The sequence below is a fragment of the Momordica charantia genome, unplaced genomic scaffold (genome assembly GCF_013281855.1).
Source record: "Momordica charantia cultivar OHB3-1 unplaced genomic scaffold, Mcharantia_2.0 BLBB01000066.1, whole genome shotgun sequence".
Classification (NCBI taxonomy): domain Eukaryota; kingdom Viridiplantae; phylum Streptophyta; class Magnoliopsida; order Cucurbitales; family Cucurbitaceae; genus Momordica; species Momordica charantia.
In genome coordinates, this window is record NW_028275222.1 from 25,284 (window position 1) to 46,059 (window position 20,776).

The 20,776-nt window shown below is 39.2% G+C and overlaps 1 pseudogene; it reads right to left on the reverse strand.

The window, feature by feature from the left end:
- Positions 1-13,910: 13,910 nt before the first annotated feature.
- LOC148207812 (uncharacterized) lies at positions 13,911-14,696 on the reverse strand (annotated as a pseudogene).
- Between the last annotated feature and the right edge of the window lie 6,080 nt (positions 14,697-20,776).

Below are 20,776 nucleotides of genomic sequence, written 5' to 3' on the forward strand. Positions count from 1 at the left end.
CGTCCCCAAAATGATAGAAATGTTGAGTCGGCGACTCGGGCCACTCTCACCCATACAGATCAAAGGACGAGCCCTCACGGGCAGGAGTCCATAACTCACTTAGGATAGAGAATGAGTTGTCTGGTCATCCTAAAAAATAGCAACCTATTAGTTAACGGTGTTACATCTAAAGATTGCCTATTTCGTGGTCCAGTCTGATACAAACTCATTGTATAGGATACCCCCACTCGCATGTCTCCACACGAACGACCTGGATCGAGTCGTCTGTAACCTTTACAGAGTGGGCGTTATCCATAGTGTTGCCAGGATAAGGTACCCAGCCTTATCCATATACTATAGACCCTTTAGGTTATTCACGGGACATTATCCATTCATATATCAGGGGTATATCAAATATATCCCCCGTATATCAACTATATACCCAGTATATATACTGTCCCGATTACATCATAAATAACCTTGGATGTTTAGTTTATTAGATTTTGTACAATGCGAAGCTATGATTCAACAACAAATTTATTGAATAAAACTTTATTAAATAGACATTTGTTTTTACAAAATACAAACTACGAATTTAGGGCAACACACCCAACTGCCGCCTCTCCCAGCGGCAGGGTGCACGCCTACGAGTCTCCCTTCCCCACTGGGGCCGACCTGCCTGTATGCACGGAGATCCAGCCTTATGTCTCTCCCCCAAAGCCTTCAGAGAAACCGATCAATAGCCCCTCCGAGCTGGAAGAGGAGTCCCTAGCCTTCTTTAAAACTATATGACATATAATATGCAATATGATTTTAATTAAAATATACATTCATAATGCATAAAATAAATAAATAGCAAAGTTGGAACAGTTTTTAGCATCCTAAGAAAGCAAAATAAACAAAAAAGAGAAAACGACTGCCGCCCTCGAACCGCGAACTGGAACCACGGAAACGCGCCGAAAAACACTCGGAACAGCGCCTTGGCGCCTAAGGGCAGCGCCGCGGCGCCCAGACATGGTGCCATGGCGCTGTGTCCTGTCGCTGCAGCGCCACGGCACTGTTGCGCAATATGCTTCATCTTCTTCGCTGTTTTCTGCAATTTTTCCCTAAATCCGACGCCACGAACAACTTTTGAGCGACCCGGACTTACAGACTCAATACAGAAACAATATGCCCAAAACACCGGGCCCCTACATGATCAAATCAAGAAGAAAAACGCTATCTAAATGCCAAAAACTGGAAATTTTCCAACCTGCAAACCCATATTTCGAAAATATGAAAACACCCACCAAAAACACCGATTTTGCTCCCGAAAAATCAGAACATCAACCTGTCTTTGAGACCAATTGAAGAGATGTGAATCCCGGAGCGGAAGCAGACTGTTGTTCGTGATATTTGGGAAACAAAATCAATATGCAAAGAAGAAAAACACAGGGTAAAACCATACGTTTGAAGAACTTTTCTTCAACGAATTCCCGTCGAACACCACCACCGAGTCTTCCTCGCTATCCTCTTGGGTCTACAGACCGTGCTTGTGGGAGCACCTTGTTTGGAATGAGAGGGAGTGTTGAGAGAGCTTGAGAGAGATGAGAGTTCTCTTCTTTTTCTGTTCTGTAACCATTGCAGAACTATTCTGCAATCCAAAAAGAAAAGAAGAAAAATGACGTGGGATAACTCCCCACGTCATACTAACTCCCCACTCTCCTGCAAATTTGCAGGGGAGTTTAATAATTAATTATTAATCAAAATTAATAATTAATAATATTAATTGATAAATATTAATTAATTAAAATATAATAATATATTAAATAATTATTAATCAAATTAATAATTAATTAATACTAATAATTAATTAATACTAATAATTAATTAAATAAATGTAATATTAAATAATTAACAAATAATTATTTAACATTTAATTAAATATCTAATATTTAATTAAACCATATTCTCTCTTATAACCTATGGTTCTAATGTACATCTTATGCACATTATTTTAAACAGTTCAAATTCTTCCAAAAACTTGATCCTCGTTTTACCCGTTATGAGCTAGCAAGGGGACCTAATAGACCTACAGATCCGAAGCTCCAACGGTACGAGATTAATTGGTCAAACTCATTGACCGAGTTAATCAACATTCGTTAACTACGGGTCACTCCACTAAAAACCCGCAGTTGCACTCTTCTCACTGCAGAATATTTTCGTGTCCATGGATATACGACCATAAATGACAAGTCAATCCTTCACGAGTGCTCGTAACTCAAGTTGGGTTAAATTACCGTTTTACCCCTGAGTTACATCTTACTCCTTAAATACCACTGCTCCTCTAATGAACAAGTCGGTTATGGTCCGACCAATAACCGGAAGTCCCTTTCGGGCCAATGAGAGGGTGGGGCCCCTTGTTCAAGTCTCGGAGTCAGCATTTAAGGGAACACTCATCTACTCCCCTAAAGTCGGAGATGGGTGAATTTCATCTTGTGAAGTTATGTTCCCAGCTCCCCACTCGGTCTCGTCCCCAAAATGGTAGGAATATTGAGTCGGCAACTTGAGCCACTCTCACCCATACAAATCAAAGGACGAGCCTGGTTACACTAAAATAACCTCGGATGTTTAGTTTATTGGACTTTAGACAATGCAATGCAATGAATTCAACAACAAATTTATTGAATAAAACTTTATTGAATATACATTTGTTTTTACATAAATACAAACTACGAGTTTATGGCAACACACCCAACAAACTCCCACTTGAACTAAACTCGAGTGGGGTGTACATTATCATAAAGCAAAGGGAAAATACAATAAACTAGGGCATACACTATACCCTTTCATTTCTCCCATTTGCCCTATACTAACTGTACAATGCTCGTAGACCTAGACTTTCTGGATGGCCCTCAAACACTTTAGCTGTGAGTACCTTCGTAAAAGGATCAGCAATATTGTGCTCTGAAGCGATCTTTGTGACGATCACAGCTCCTCGTTGCACTATCTCCCGTATAAGGTGGTACTTCCTTTCGATGTGTTTGCCTCTCTTGTGGCTTCGAGGTTCTTTAGAATTTGCCACAGCACCACTGTTATCACAATAAAGTGTGATGGGAAAGTTCATGTTTGGAACGACTTCCAAATCTGTCAAGAACTTTCTAAGCCAAACCGCCTCTTTTGCTGCTTCACAAGCTGCAACATACTCAGCCTCCATGGTGGAGTCAGCGATGCATCCTTGTTTGATGCTTCGCCAAACTACCGCTCCTTCGTTAAGAGTGAATACTGACCCCGACGTGGATTTCCTTGAATCTTTGTCTATTTGGAAGTCAGAGTCAGTGTATCCTGTAAGAATCAAATCCTTAGCGTCATACACGAGCTTGTAGTCCCTCGTTCTCCTAAAATACTTGAGGATTCCCTTAACAGCAGTCCAGTGATCATATCCTGGGTTGGATTGGTACCTACTGACCATCCCACCGCATAGCAAATGTTAGGCCTCGTGCACAACATAGCGTACATCAGGCTGCCCACTGCTGAAGCATAGGGTATACGTCTCATATCCTCAACTTCTTGAGGTGTCTTAGGACATTATTCCTTAGACAGATGAATTCCATGCCTGAAGGGTAATAAATCTTTCTTGGAATTCTGCATCGAATATCGAACAAGCATCTTGTCGATATAAGTTGCTTGAGACAAGGCTAACGTTCTGTTCTTGCAATCCCTTAGAATTTGGATGCCAAGAACATACTGAGCTTCTCCCAAATCTTTCATTTGGAACTCAGTCGCTAGCCACTTCTTTATGTCAATGAGGTATCCTACAACATTCCCAATGAGTAGGATATCATCCACGTACAACACTAAGAAGGCTACAGTGTTGTTGACGACCTTCTTATATACATAAGGCTCATCAACGTTTTGGTCAAAACCATAAAATTTGATCGCAGTATCGAACCTTATGTTCCAAGATGGAGATGCTTGTTTCAGTCCATATATGGACCGTTTAAGCTTGCAAACCTTTTGCTCTTGACCTTGAGCTATGAACCCTTCGGGTTGAGATATATAAATACTTTCTTCAAGATTGCCATTCAGAAAAGCAGTCTTGACATCCATTTACCATATCTCATAGTCATAATATGTGGCAATGGACAAAAGTATTCTAATGGACTTAAGCATAGCTACAGGGGAGAAGGTTTCTTCATAGTCCACCCCTTCCCTTTGTGTGTAGCCTTTTGCCATAAGTCTCGCCTTAAAAGTCTCTACTTTTCCTTCGGCGTCTCGTTTTCTCTTATAGATCCATTTGCATCCTATGGGTTTTATCCCGTCAGGTTGATCTACAAGTTCCCAAACGAAATTGAAGTACATCGACTCCATTTCCAGGTCCATTGCTTTGACCCATTTGTCCTTGTCAGTATCTTCCATTGCCTTTTTGTAGGTCAATGGATCCTCGACTCCGTCATCAGGTATGACAACTTGGGTTTCAGTTAAACCCACATAGCGGTCAGGTTATGACACAACCCTCCCACTATGTCGAGGCACCCTCAACACTTGAGGTGGATGTGACTGACGTGATGTACTGGCTTCATCAACAACTCTTGTTGTAGTGCCAGTTTGATCAACAATTCTTATTGACGTGTTTGTAGCCTCTTCAGAAATCTCGTTAATCACTACCTTACTTCGTGGTTTATGATCTCGAACATGGCCTTCTTCCAAGAAAGTAGCATTTGTCGATACAAACACTCTGTTTTCGTGAGGATCGAAGAATAGACCACCTCTTGTCTCTTTAGGGTAACCTACAAAGAGGCATACTTTTGAACGAGGTTCCAGTTTTTTTGGGTTAGTCATGAGCACGTGTGCCGGACATCCCTAAATGCGGAAGTGACGTAAACTAGCTTTACAACCCTTCCATAGTTCAAAAAGGTGTTTCAGAAGCACTTTTCGACGGAACTACGTTCAAAATATAAACCGCAGTCTCCATTGCGTAACCCCAAAACGAGTTAGGCAATTGAGCATAGCTCATCCTTGTTCGAACCATGTCCAATATGGTTCTGTTTCTCCTTTCTAATACACCGTTTTGTTGAGGTGTACCAGAGGCTAAGAGTTGGGACGTAATTTCATGTTCTATCATATAATCCTGGAATCTCAAGTCATAAACTCTCCACCCCGATCTGATCGAAGTGTTTTAATGGTTTTACCTAATTTATTTTCAACTTCAGTCTTGTACTCCTTGAACTTTTCAAGGGCTTCAAACTTATGTTGCATTAGGTAAATAACGATACCTTGAATAATCATCTATAAAAGAGATAAAGTATTCATACCCTCCTCGAGCTTTAACATTCATCGGACCACAAAGGTCTGAATGTATAAGTTCTAAGGGCTCTTTGGCTCTATAACCTTTTCCAGTAAAAGGTCTTTTAGTCATCATACCTTCAAGACAAGACTCACATGGTGGTGAAGAATCGTCTTTTAACTCACTTAGAATGTCATTCTTAACCAACCTCTCAATCCTATTGAGATTAATGTGACCTAATCTTAAGTGCCAAAGATAGGTATTTTCTTTTTGAGAAACTTTTTGCCTTTTATTTTGAGTTCTAGCATTTTTAAACAACTCGGTATTTAAAACTGCTTTAGTTATGGTTGGTCTTAGCACATACAAGTTGTTTTCAAACAAAGCAGAACAATTATTAACACCATTTCTCAAATGAACACTTCATTCAAATTAAATGAAATGGAATACAAATGTTCTAACAAACAAGAAACTGAAATTAAGTTCCTTTTAATTTTAGGAACCACGTATACATTATCTAATAATATATACATATTCTTGTTTGTAAACAACTTGAGCTCCCCCACCGCCACAGTTGAGACGACCTCTCCTGTTCCGACTTTGAGAGTCATCTCTCCGGCGTCAAGCTGCCTCCAGGAACTAATTCCCTGAAATGAAGAACAAACGTGATTAGTGGCTCCTGAATCCAATATCCAGGCGGAGTCATCGTTCTCCACTAAACATGTTTCCAAAACAAGTAAATCATATTTACCTTCATTGGCTTTCTTCTTTTCGACTAAGTACTTTGGGCAGTTGCGCTTCCAATACCCGTCCATATTGCAGTGGAAACACTTTCCTTTCTCTGCAACCTTGGCCTTGCCTTTCTTGGCAGTGGCAGCAGCGGAGTCAGGTTTATACCCCTTACCAGGAGCCTTCTTCTTCTTAAAAGTCTTACTTCCAGAAGAAGAGGGCGCAGACTTGGTTCCAGAGGACGAACCTCGGTTGAACCTTTTTGAGGTGGCAACATTTGCCTCCCCTTCTTGTCCTTACTTTTCATAAGAGACTGGTAGGTCTGCAGCTCGTTTAAGAGCGTGGTAAGACAGCTTATTCATAACCGCATTGCTGCGGAATGGCAGGAAACTCTTCAGAAGAGATTCCAGAATGAAGCTGACCTGACTCTGCTCGTCTATGACGGCCCCGTTCGACTCAGCCACGTTGAAGTGAACCATTAGGTTGAGAACGTGTTCTCGCACTTAGGAACCCTCCTTTATGCTGGAGTTGTAAACGAACTTAAGGGCTTCATGTCGAGCCTATGAGGACGATTGTCCAAACATGTTCTACAACGAGTCCATGATCTCCTTAGCGGTGACCGTGTCCTCGTGCTTCTTTGCAAGCACATCAGATATGCTCGCCAGGATGTAGACCTTGGCCTTGTCATTGGCCTTGATCCACCTGTCATAGGCGTTGCGCACCGCCACAGTGGCGTTAGGCGCACGAGCTTGAGGACAATCCTCTTGCAAGACGAACCTAAGATCATTTATCACGAGAATAATGTTTAGATTCGATTTCCATTGTTTGTAATTCTCACCGTTAAGTTTTTTAGCGGCTAAGAGTGGAATAATGGAAGCAGACATGCTGAAAGTAAAAACAACCTATATCAGTTTCATGCATTAGCCTTTAAACCCAATCAAATTTTAGCAAAAGTAATTAAGCACCCTAACAAAATTGTTTTGCAACGACGTTTCAGTGATTTGGAGCAAAAGCTACCGTATGGCAGACATGTACTCTTTCACTTAATTGAGACTTTTTCAACTAAATTTTACACCAGAATAACTCTTATTCCAATAAACTTTAGTCATCGTTTATTTGGTCAGGAAATTGCTAACTAACTTAACAACTCCCCGTAAGTGTGACCCATCATTTTCGGACCTCAGAGATCCACCCCAATAATCCCGCCGTAGGGAAGGAAAATATTGGAGCAAACCTAAGAGACCCTTATCCATTTCTGGAGTTTGCCTTGGTTTTGATTCCATACAATGAACCCTCCGTAGGGATGGTCGCACCAGGACGACACGCAGGTCATGTATGAAACCTCACGGTGCAAACTCATGGCGGAGAACCCAGGATGTGTTGTCACACGTCCTTCTCCCACTTACTATGAATATTATCTCCATTCACCTCGATATTGAACCATGCAAATACCTTCCGTAGGGAGGCTGCGCCCAGGGCGACATGAGGCCGAGCATCGAACTCACAGTGTGAATATAAAGCAGAACGTGATAGAGAGAGAAAAGTATGTTATATATACTTTGTATATCAAATATATACGTTGTATATTACATATTCTCTTTAGCTCCCACTTAGTATTCTAAGACTAAGGTATATTACTTAGATAAATCCCGCCTAAGTGAAAATAACTAAGTGATTTTTTTAGTCGGCCCAATATAACTATTATATTGGTAGTTGTACAATAATGTTTTAGTTCATTAAACACTTTAATAAAGCAACGACATTATTGCATGTATATAAAATATTGACCAATTCAACCTCCAGGTCGGTTCCCAGGTAGAGGTGTTCCCTTACGGTCAGCTTAAATACCTCAACCTAGACAGAACCTTCCTTAGACAGGGTTCCCTTATAGGCAATATTTTATATTTAGTCTTTTATCATTTCATTTTAGACCTAGTTAAAATAAAATAAAAGACTACCCCCTAATCATATTAGAAGATATAACCTAAGGTCTAATTAATTTTAAACCCCTTTAAAATTAATTAACTTAGACCCTATGTTTGCATGCAATTATTTATCATAGATTTTAATTTCTTTCTACCACATTTTATAATTCTTATAAAATTTAAGAAAGTAAAACTATAATCATTCATTATAAGCATACATTAATATAACAATTATATTAACCAAAGTAATATCATGCTCAATGTAACTTTATTTTCATCTAATTAATACAACACTTATATTAATTATGAAAATAAAACATGCATTCATACATTATAACATTTATAACTATATGATGCATGACCATACATACATACTATATATCAAACATACATATTATGCATGTAACATATGGTGGGATTTTAAAACTATATGGCATACAATATGCAATATGATTTTAATTAAAATATACATTCATAATGCATAAAATAATTAAATAGCAAAGTTGGAACGGTTTTTGGCACCCTAAGAAAGCAAAATAATACAAAAAAGAGAAAATGACTGCAACCGCCCTCGAACCGCGACCGGAACCACGGAAACGCCGCGACGCCTAAGGGCAATGTCACGGCGCTGCTACAGCAAAATGCCGCAGCAGCAGCGCCGTGGCGCTGTGTGCTGTCCCTGCAGCGCCATGGCGCTGCTGCATAGCGCCACAGCGCTGTCTGCGTAGTCTGCTTCGTCTTCTTCGTTTTCTTCGTTTTCTGCAATTTTTCGTCAAATCCGACGCCACGAACAACTTTCGTGCGACCCGGACTTACAGACCCAATACAGAAACAATATGCCCAAAACACCGGGCCCTTACATGATCAAATCAAGAAGAAAAACGCTGTCTAAATGTCAAAAACCGGAAATTTTCCAACCCGCAAACCCATATTTCGAAAATATGAAAACACCCACCAAAAACACCGATTTTGCTCCCGAAAAATCAGAACAACAACCTGTCTCTGATACCAATTGAAGGGATGTGAATTCCGGAGCGGGAGCGGACCGTTGTTTGTGATATTTGGGAAACAAAATCAATATGCAAAGAAGAAAAACACAAGGGAAAACCATACCTTTGAAGAACTTTTTTTCAACGAATTCCCCTCGAACACCACCACCGAGTCTTGCTCGCTATCCTCTTGGGTCTACAGACTGTGCTTGTGGGAGCACCTTGTTTGGAATGAGAGGGAGTGTTGAGAGAGCTTGAGAGAGATGAGAGTTCTCTTCTTTTTCTATTCTGTAACCATTGCAGACCTATTCTGCAATCTAAAAAGAAAAGAAGAAAAATGACGTGGGGTAACTCCCCACGTCATACTAACTCCCCACTCTCCTACAAATTTGCAGGGGAGTTTAATAATTAATTATTAATCAAAATTAATAATTAATAATAATAATTGATAAATATTAATTAATTAAAATATAATATATTAAATAATTATTAATCAAATTAATTATTAATTAATATAATAATTAATTAAATGTAATATTAAATAATTAACAATTAATTATTTAACATTTAATTGAATATCTAATATTTAATTAAACTATATTCTCTCTTATAACCTATGGTTCTAATGTACATCTTATGCACATTATTTTTAACCTATAGTTTTAATATGAATCTTATTCATATTAATTTTATTTGAATCTCATTCAAAAAATTTCTCTCATAATAGATAGTTTTAATTTAGATATAACTATATATTATAATGTATCACTATACATATAATCCCTTAAGAAATTTGAGCAGTTCAAATTCTTCCAAAAACTTGATCCTCGTTTTACCCGTTATGAGCTAGCAAGGGGACCTAATGGACCTACAGATCCGAAGCTCCAACGATACGAGATTAATTGGTCAAACTCATTGACTGAGTTAATCAACATTCGTTAACTACGAGTCACTCCACTAAAGACCCGCAGTTGCACTCTTCTCACTGCAGAATGTTTTCGTGTCCATGGATATACGACCATAAATGACAAGTCAATCCTTCACGAGTGCTCGTAACTCGAGTTGGGTCAAATTACCGTTTTACCCCTGAGTGACATCTTACTCCTTAAATACCACTACTCTTCTAATGAACAAGCCGGTTATGGTCCGACCAGTAACCGGAAGTCCCTCTCCGACCAATGACAGGGTGGGCCCCTTGTTCAAGTCCCAGAGTCAGCATTTAAGGGAACACTCATCTACTCCCCTAAAGTCGGAGAGGAGTGAATTCCATCTTGTGAATTTATGTTCCCAGCTCCCTGTTGAATTTATCTCTACCTTTAAAAAGATTAGAGACTCCTACCTTAGTTTTGATGCAAAACATGGAAAACACACTATGTTGGGAAAATGCACCAGGCGCAATTCCTGACTTTTCTTGGGATTTGAGTTCTGCTCTTTCACTACCGCTTTTGGTTGCTGCAAAGGCTAGGGTAACCTATAATCATATTCCTATGTGTGATTACAATCCTAGAGAATATATACCAACTCATTTGCATTATGGGTCAGAGGGCCTATGCCTAAGACCATATTTTATGCGCTTATTCCTAAGTCACATCCCACATTGGTTTCCTATTATTTTACCTAACTCACCTTTCCCAAGGTTGAGCTTTGGTGTATAAATCAAAGTCCCACTGGCCAAGTGGAAAAAAGACGTAAAGAGAAGTTTTTAAAAACCAACCCAAAAAAGTGTCAGGCGCAATCTGGCCAAAATCCCGAGCGTGTTGAAAATCAAATCATTTTGACTAAGGCATTCCACAAAGAGGTTGATATCTAATTTAGAACGTGATTAAATGAAAGTAAATGCACGAAAAAATAAAGAAAGTATTTTTCATTGAATTTAAATGAATAAATAAGCCGTACAAGGAGTTCTAGCTTGACCCTCTTCTCTCTCGAGCGTGAGGGGAGTTGAAACTCGCTAAAGAACTTTAAAATAACAGAATGAACAAAGAACGGAAGTAAGAAACTGAATTAAAAGCAATACGAAAGGTAAAAGCATGAAAACGAAGAAATGAACAACTAGAACATAAACATAAACCCTAAAAATGTGTTCTACAACTAGAGAGCATCTAGAAGAAGATGAAATGATGTTTGGAAGGGATGATTTGCTGAGGGATGAATGACTTTCTTTTATAGCACCATAGGTTGGTTGAAACTCCCCTCCATTTTAGGTGGAAAATGGTTATGATTCACCTAACGACCTCACTTGGACTTGGACTGACGGTTTTGAACATGTGGGAAATGTCCTTCTTGCCTTTCATTAATCAAAACGTGCGTTTTGACAAATTGCCATCCAAAAATGCGCCAGGCGCAATTCTTCAAAAAACAGAATTCTGTTATTTTCTTCCAACTTTGACCGCATTTATCTCATATTTTTCCAGTACCATCGTTTGACTTTTATGCATAAATAATCTATGTATGTTCTACTTTAAGAATATGTGGTCCTTTTGGCAAATAATAATCGAAAATGGGTCAAAAACGTGGTCAAACAGGGCTACCGACACATGTTTCTGTAGTAAAAAGTCAACCCTAACACATCCCCAAACTTAGCCATTTGCTTGTCCTCAAGCAAAAACAACAACAACAAATCTAAAACAATCAACACACTAGAAATATGAATGACCAACAATCCAAATGTTCTAAGTAAATGAATCATATAAGTCTCAGGAAAGGCTCCACAAGCTAAACGTCCTAACTTTACTCTCAAGCGAACAACCATAAACCATCCTTTGTTTTGAAAATAAAAACGATTCTAAATCTTCTTCTTTTCTAAAACACAAAACTCTTTTACAAAACCATGGAATATCACACTTCCGTTTTGATTCAAACATTTTAACGTCAAGTGGACCGGCTACTAGCCCCTGAGGTTTTCAACACACTAACATCGGTTTCAAACCACAGCCACTCATAGAAACTTGTTAGGTAACAACTTGGCATAAAATGATGTCGACAGTGGTTTTCAAGAAGTCACCTTAATATGTAGGCTACCACCCTTCACGATTCTAACGTCACCCATTTTAAGAAAATGAATGTCTATAGTGGGACTCGTGAAAAAGTAAGTGCATTTTCTTTCCTCTCATGTTTCTTACCACTCTTTTCTTACTCTCACTTTTGTTTTTCTTTCCCCCACTCTTATTTCTCTCAGACTCTTTTTTTTTGACTTGTTTTTCGTCTTTTTGTACTCTTTTTCATACTCTTTCTTTTGAAAAAAAAAATTTCTTGCATATGACTCTTTTATTCCTTGCATTTTCTTTCTTGACTCTTTTTCCAAAACGTAAAATGCATTTTCTTTCTTAAAACAAAAAGACACACATCGTCCCCCCCAAACTTAAGGGAAACAGTGTCCTCACTAGGGAAAGAAATTTTGAGAGATGCAAAATATTGGCACAAAAAGGACAAGGACTTCCAAAGCAATGAAAAAGTTAATGTTTCAAAACAAAAAGAAGCAGAACCCAGTTTTATAACCAAAACAAAAAGAATGGAAAATGACTCATGGCTTGATCATAAAACTAGGAAATATAACCTATTCATGCCCTTAGGAATCCTCATCGACAAGATACAAAAACAAAGAACAAAGGAAAGCATTTCATTAAAAAGATGAACATGTTGAGAGTTTAGAAAAGATGCATTGAAGAAGCTAAAGACAATCTAGTAGCTAGAATAAGGAAGCATGCAAGCTTGAACTTTAAACATATGCAAAAACACAACATATATTCCTTCCTAATAGCACAACATCCTAACACTAACCTAAAACTAAAACTAAGCTTAAAAACCCTATCATGCAAACTAAAAGAACAAAAACAACCTACACAACCTAATTTGCAAACTAATCTAAACAACCTAACATACAAAATCAAGATCCAAATATCGAAACAAAGAGAGGGAGATACTTCCCTACTCATCATCGGAAGATTCATCGTTGGTGGAATCGGTAGGAAAACGGGAAGAAGATGGTAAGTCGGCTACAAGCTCATCGGGGAATGAAGGTGCTTCATCACCGTATATCTTCTTGAGGAAAGCACATGTGGCACGTTGAGTAACTAACAGAAGCTCGTACTTGTGCCTAAGCTCATCATACTGCTCCCTAGTCACCACCCTTCGGGTCTCGAGATCCGCAGCGGTAATGGGAGAATCTTCCTCTCGAACAATGGAATACCCCCGAACTCTTCTTAGGGATGTGAACGGCTTCTTGGGCATCACAACATTGGCATCATCGGCCGCCACTCCCGCCTGCAAGCATAACTAAGTTATTAGTCCAGGAAAAATAAGAGGACCTACCATTTTCTCGGAGCAACTCCGTATCTCGTTTCTTATGAGTTCCCCAAAGTTGAACTCAATGCCCTTCATGAGAATGTACACCATCATCGCCCTATTGCACTTAATGGAGGAACCGTGAGAAGTGGGTATCAACCGGTTCTTCACCACATACATCCAAATCGTCGCTTGCTCATTGATGTCGAGGGGCTTTAAGGAAAGCTTCCCCGTGGTTGAGACGGTCCATGTCTTATATGTGGTCTACAAATAAGTCTACGCGCCTCCTCAACTTGCTCGTCCGATAGATGCACCAAAATTTCATTACCTATGGCATTAAACAAACCATAGTGAGTATTAATAATGGAAGGCGAGAATTTTACCACTTTACCCCGTACTCTCACTACATCCCCTCGGTTTGGGTTAATGGCAGTGTAAAACTCGTTCACCAAGGCCTCTGATTGGGTTAATGACTCTCAAGGTCGGAACGGCCTCTCCCGTTCCGACCTTGAGAGTCATCTCTCCGGCGTCAAGCTGCCTCCAGGAACTAATTCCCTGAAATGAAGAACAAACGTGATTAGTGGCTCCTGAATCCAGTATCCAGGCGGAGTCATCATTCTCCACTAAACATGTTTCCAAAACAAGTAAATCATATTTACCTTCATTGGCTTTCTTCTTTTCGACTAAGTACTTTGGGCAGTTGCGCTTCCAATACCCGTCCATATTGCAGTGGAAACACTTTCACTTCTCTGCAACCTTGACCTTGCCTTTCTGGGCAGCAGTAGCTGAGTCAGGTTTAGACCCTTTACCAGGAGCTTTCTTCTTCTTAAAAGTCTTACTTCCAGAAGAAGAGGCCAGAGACCTGGTTCCAGAAAACGATCCTCTGTTGAACCTTTTTGAGGTGGCAACATTTGCCTTCCCTTCTTGTCCCTTACATTTCATAAGAGACTGGTAGGTCTGAAGCTCGTTTAGGAGCGTGGTAAGAGTGTACTCCAGCTTATTCATAACTGCATTGCTGCGGAATAGAAGGAAACTCTTCGGAAGAGATTCCAGAATAAAGCTGACCTGACTCTGCTCGTCTATGACGGCCCCGTTCGACTCAGCCACGTTGAAGTGGACCATCAGGTTTAGAACGTGTTCTCGCACTGATGAACCCTCCTTCATGCGGAAGTTGTAAATGAACTTAAGGGCTTCATGTCAAGCCTGTGAGGACGGTTGTCCAAACATGCTCTGCAGCGAGTCCATGATCTCCTTAGCGGTGACCGTGTCCTCGTGCTTCTTGGCAAGCACATCAGATATGCTCGCCAGGATGTAGACCTTGGCCTTGCCATTGGCCTTGATCCACCTGTCATAGGCGTTGCGCACATCTACAGTTGCGTTAGGCGCAGGAGCTTGAGGACAATCCTCTTGCAAGACGAACCTAAGATCATCTATCATGAGAATAGTATTTAGGTTTGACTTCCATTCTTTGTAATTTTCGCCATTAAGTCTTTGCGCGACTAAGAGTGCAATAATAGAAGTAGACATGCTGAAAGTAAAAACAAATCTATATTAGTTTCATGCATTAGCCTTTTAAACCCAATCAAAATTTAGCAAAAGTAATTAAGCACCCTAACAAAATGGTTTTGCAACGACGCTTCAGTGATTTAGAGCAACAGCCACCGTAGGGCGGACAGGTACTCCTTCACTGAATTGAGAAATTCTCAACTAAATTTTACACCAGAATAACTCTTATTCCTATAAATTTTAGTCATCGTTTATTTGGTCAGGAAATTGCTAACTAACTTAACAACTCTTCGTAAGTGTGACCCAACATTTTCGGATCTCAGAGGTCCACCCCAATAATCCTGCCGTAGGGAAGGAAAATATTGGAGCAAAACCTAAGAGACTCCTATCCAGTTCTGGAGTTTGCCTTGATTTTGATTTCATACAATGAACCCTCCGTAGGGATGGTCGCTCCAGGACGACACGCAGGTCATGTATGAAACCTCACGGTGCAAACCAATGGCGGAGACCGCAGGATGTGTTGTCACACGTCCTTCTCCCACTTACTATGAACACTATCTCCATTCACCTCGATATTGAACCATGCAAAACCTTCTGTAGGGAGGCCGCGCCCAGGCGACACGAGGCCGAGCATGGAACTCACAGCGTGAATTTAAAGGAGAACGTGAGAGCGAGAGTAAAGTATGTTATATATACTTTGTATATCAAATATTACGCTGTATATTACATATTCTCTTTTGCTCCCACTTAGTATTCTAATACTAGGGTATATTACTTAGATAAATCCCGGCTAAGTGAAATTAACTAAGTGAATTTTTAGTCGGCCCAATATAACTATTATATCGGAAGTTGTACAATAATGTTTTAGTTCGTTAAACACTTTAATAAACCAACGACATTATTGCTTGTATATAAAATATTGACTAATTCAACCCACAGGTCGGTTCCTAGGTAGAGGTGTTCCCTTACGGTCAGCTTAAATACCTCAACCTAGACAGAACCTTCCTTAGACAGGGTTCCTTTATAGACAACATTTTATATTTAGTCTTTTATTATTTCATTTTAAACCTAGTTAAAACAAAATAAAAGACTATCCCCTAATCACATTAGAAGATATAACCTAAGGTCTAATTAATTTTAAACCCTTTAAAACTAATTAACTTAGACCTTATGTTTGCATGTAACTCTTTATTATAGATTTTAATTTCTATCTACCACATTTTATAACTCTTATAAAATTTAAGAAATTAAAACTATAAACATGCATTGAAAGCATACATTAATATAACAATTATATTATCCAAAATAATGTCATGCTCAATGCAACTTTATTTTCATCTAATTAATACAACATTTATATTAATTATGAAAATAAAACATGCATTCATACATTATAACATTTATAACTATCTGATGCATGACCATACATACATACTATATATCAAACATACATATTATGCATGTAACCTATGGTGGGATTTTAAAACTATATGGCCTACAATATGCAATATGATTTTAATTAAAATACACATTCATAATGCATAAAATAATTGAATAGCAAAGTTGGAACGGTTTTTGACATCCTAAGAAAACGAAATAATACAAAATAAGAAAACCGACTGCATCCGTCATCGAACCGCGAACCAGAGCCTCGGAATCGCGTCGAAAAACACCCGGGACAGCGCATCGGCTCTTAAGGGCAGCGCCACGGGGCTGCTGCAGCAGCAGCGCCGCGGCGCCCTGGCATGGCACCGCGCCGCTCTGTGCTGTCCCGCAATGCCATGGCGCTGCTGCATAGCGTCATGGCGCTGTCTGCGCAGTCTGCTTCGTCTTCTTCGCTGTTTTATGCATTTTTCGCCCAATCCGACGCCACGAACGACTTTCGAGCGACCCGGACTTAAAAAAACAATATAGAAACTAAATGCCCAAAACACCGGGCACTTACATGATCAAATCATGAAGTAAAACACTATCTAGGTGCCAAAAACTGGACATTTTCCAACCACAAACCCATATTTCGAAAATATGAAATCACCCACCAAACTAACGATTTTGATCCCAAAAAATCGAACTACAAACCTGGCTCTGATACCAATTGAAGGGATGTGATTCCCGGAGCAGAATCAGATTTTCGTTGCTTATTTTAGGGATACAAAATCGAAATTGAAAAGAGGAAAATACAGGGGAAACCATTACCTTTGAAGAACTTTTCTTCTGCGGTTTCCCCACGAACACCACCACTACTCTTCCTCGCTATCCACTTGGGCTCAGGATCGTGCTTGTGGTAGCACCTTGATCGAAGAGAGGGAGAGATTGAGAGAGTTTTGAGAGAAATGGATGGGAGTTCTTTTTCTTGTTCTGTATCTCACTTCTTTCTTTGCTTCTCCAACACTTGGAGAGGAAGAAGAAGAAGGACGTGGGTAACTCCCCACGTCACAACTCGTCCCACTCCCCTGCAATTTTGCAGGGGAGTTAATTTAATATAATATTATATATTAATAATTAATATTATTATATATTAATATATATAATAATTAAAAAATATATATATAATATAATATATATATCATATTAATATATATATATAATTAATTATTAATCAAATTAATTAATATAATTAATTATTAATCCAATTAATAATAAATATATATTACATAAATAATTAACACTTAATTATTTATAAAATTAGAATCATATTCTAAACATTTCTCTCGTATAACATATAGTTCTATATACATCTTATGCACATTTTTTTAACCTATAGTTTTAATATGAAACTTATTCATATTAATTTTATTTGGATCTCATTCAAATAATTTCTCTCATAATATATAGTTTTAATTTATAATTAACTATATATTATAATGTATCAATATACATATAATCCCTTAAGTAATTTGAACAATTCAAATTCTTTCCAAAACTGATCCTCGTTTTACCCGTTATGAGCTAGCAAGGGACCTAATGGACCTACAGATCCGAAGCTCCACGATGCAAGATTAATCGGTCAAACTCATTGACCGAGTTATTTAGATTCGTTAACTACGAGTCATTCCACTAAAGACCCGCAGTTGCACTCTCTCACTGCAGAATGTTTTCGTGTCCATGGATATATGACCATTAATACGAGTCAATCCTTCACGAGTGTTCGTAACTCAAGTTGGGTCAAATTACCGTTTTAACCCCTGAGTTACATCTTACTTACTCCTTAAACTCCACTGCTCCTCTAATGAATAACCCGGTTATGGTCCAACCAAGAACCGGAAGTCCCTCTCGGCCAATGAGAAGGTGTGGCCCCTTGGTCAAGTCCCGAGTCAGCATTAAGGAACACTCATCTACTCCCCTAAAGTCGGGAATGAGTGAATTCCATCTTGTGAAGTTATGTTTCCAGCTCCCACACTCCCCACTCGTCCGTCTCTCAAAATGGTAGGAATGTTGAGTCGGTGACTCTGGCCACTCTCACCCATACAGATCAAAGAACGAGCCCTCACGGGCAGGAGTCCAGAACTCACTCAGGATTGAGAATGAGTTACACTGGTCATCCTAAGAAATGGCATTCTATTAGTTAACGGTGTTTACACCTAAAGATTTCCTATTTCGCGTCTGGTCTTATACAAACTCATTGTATAGATACGCTCACTCGCATGTCTCCACACGAACACCTGGATCGAGTCGTCTGTAACCTTTACAAGAGTGAGTCGTATCCATAGTGTTGCCAGGATAAGGTACCCAGCCTTATCCATATACTATAGACCCTTTAGGTTATTTACGGGACATTATCCATTCATATATCAGGGGTAATATCAAATATATACCTCGTATATCAACTATATACCCAGTATATATATTGTCCCGATTACATCATAACTACCTTGGATGTTTAGTTTATTGGATTTTGGAAATGCAAAGCTATGATTCAACAACAAATTTATTGAATAAAGCTTTATAATCGATATATGTTTTTTTTACAAAATACAAACTACGAGTTTAGGGCAACACAACCCAACATGTTGTTGGTTGAGAGGCTACTTACGGGTAATATTTTAATATACTCACCCCCCCTCTACAATGATTGTTTCAGGAAGGACTCGTGGGCGACCAGGTGATGAGACAGAGGAGACATGACAAGCATGGACCATAGGCTGCTTAGTCACTCTTGCTTAGCTTTAATTATTAGTTAAGACCTGATGTTATGGTCAATAAACTATTTGTTCTTATTTGAATAATGAAGAGGTCCCACTTGTTATTGATTTTATTTCAGGATAGGTGTCTCTCTTAGTTCTCTACCATTCATTGAGTTTTGTCTAGTTTGAATATAAAATTGCCCCGTGAGGTTGCCCACGGATGTTGTTGATTTATATTCTATGAAATTGATTTATTGTTGAATTGACCAGAGGTGGAACTTGATTTTTTATATAATTGGTTGCATGGGGTTGACATCATGCGTTTGGGGTTAAGTTTAAAATAGTTGGGTAGTTAATGTGACCTAGAAGTGTGGGGGAAATTCTGGGTCTTACAGTTCTTGTCATGAAATCTTCATCATGGCCTCCAAACTTGTGTTGCTACCACTTTGCTTTTGCTGAGTAGTATTTTGACCTCTTAGCTGATTGTATTGTTGAGGCTGCAACACCGGTTGAGTTGGAAAACCAAGAGAAGTGTAGTTTTGCTTGTATTGTTGAACGGGTGCTTGTGCACTGCTACTAGCTACTCCTGGTTACTCCAGGAAAAGTTTGGATGGTGCCTCCATCCAGGGTTGTAAGTGTTTGAATACGGGTTGAAATTCCGCTGGGCACCTGACCTACATAGAAAATAGACGCTGGATTAGCTGGCAATTCTCATACAGTGGTTATCACTACAATAGACACGAGATATATCTGAAATTTGTAAATTAGGAGAGGGTTCAGGTATCGCCGAAGTGACGATTTTGGTTTCCTTCTCCATTGTCAACTGCTTTAAACATCTGGTTCATAACCACATTTGGGCTTGCATTTAAGCTACTATGTCTAACTCAAGACTCCAGCTGATACTTGCTTCTTTGGTAATGACCTTCCTATTTCGCCTTGGTCATTAATGTCTGTCATCTTATTCAGATATCAACGATCTCATTTACACGACTTACCGACTTCTCTAACAACGAGTCATTGCTGCAGTGTTCAACATCATCCTTGATGAATGATCCAATCCCTATAGAATTGTTCAATCTGCACACATGCGGGCAATCCATGGCTCGGGCATCTTCTAAGTAACTCCTTAAAACGCTCCAAGCTTCTTGAACTGCTTCATTCTCCTTCTATCTAAAAGACACAATGTCCTCTCGAAGGTCTATGTTCCTGGTCAAAGTGTGGTACTTTGCCAAAAATTTCTCCGTCAGCTCCGCCCATGTGTTGATAGAATTTGGTTCTAACGCGTTTAGCCAAGTCCTTGCACCATCCCTGAGAGAAAAAGGAAACATTTTTAATCTTAGTGCATGCTCAGAAACACCAGGAAGTTGAAATGCATTAGCTATTTCAATAAAGGATTGAGATGGGAGTAAGGATCTTCGTTAGTTAATCCTCCTCCGAACTGGCTCATCGTCTGTAATCTGGAACATGACTGGCTTGAGCTCGAACTGTGTGGCTTCGGGTAAAAGATTATTTATCCTTGAATTAGGTTGTGGAACGCATGAGTGACATAATTCCGCACGGCTACATCTCGATTATCTACCAGAGGATCGGATTAGGAATTTCTCCTGCTGGTTTGCTGCTTCTTTCACCGCTATCTCCATTCACAGGTGGATTTTGTGGCGGTGGAGGATCTTGTGGATTTCTATTCATCTCGATGGTCTCTTCTTCTTCAACTTCTTTTTTTTTTACTTTCTTTCTCTTTTCTCACCTCTGCTCACGCCTTCTCCTCTTAATTGTTCTTTCAATCTCTGGATCAAAGGTCAACCAACCAGACCCTGTGCTCATACACAACTCCCTTAAAAGGTTAGATTAACAATTGATCCAATGACAGAGGTATGCAACAATCCACAATGAACAACAATTCACTTGAAAGAATATGATTTGAAAACTTAAGTCCCCGGCAACGGCGCCAAAAACTTGTTGGATTTTTCTCTACCT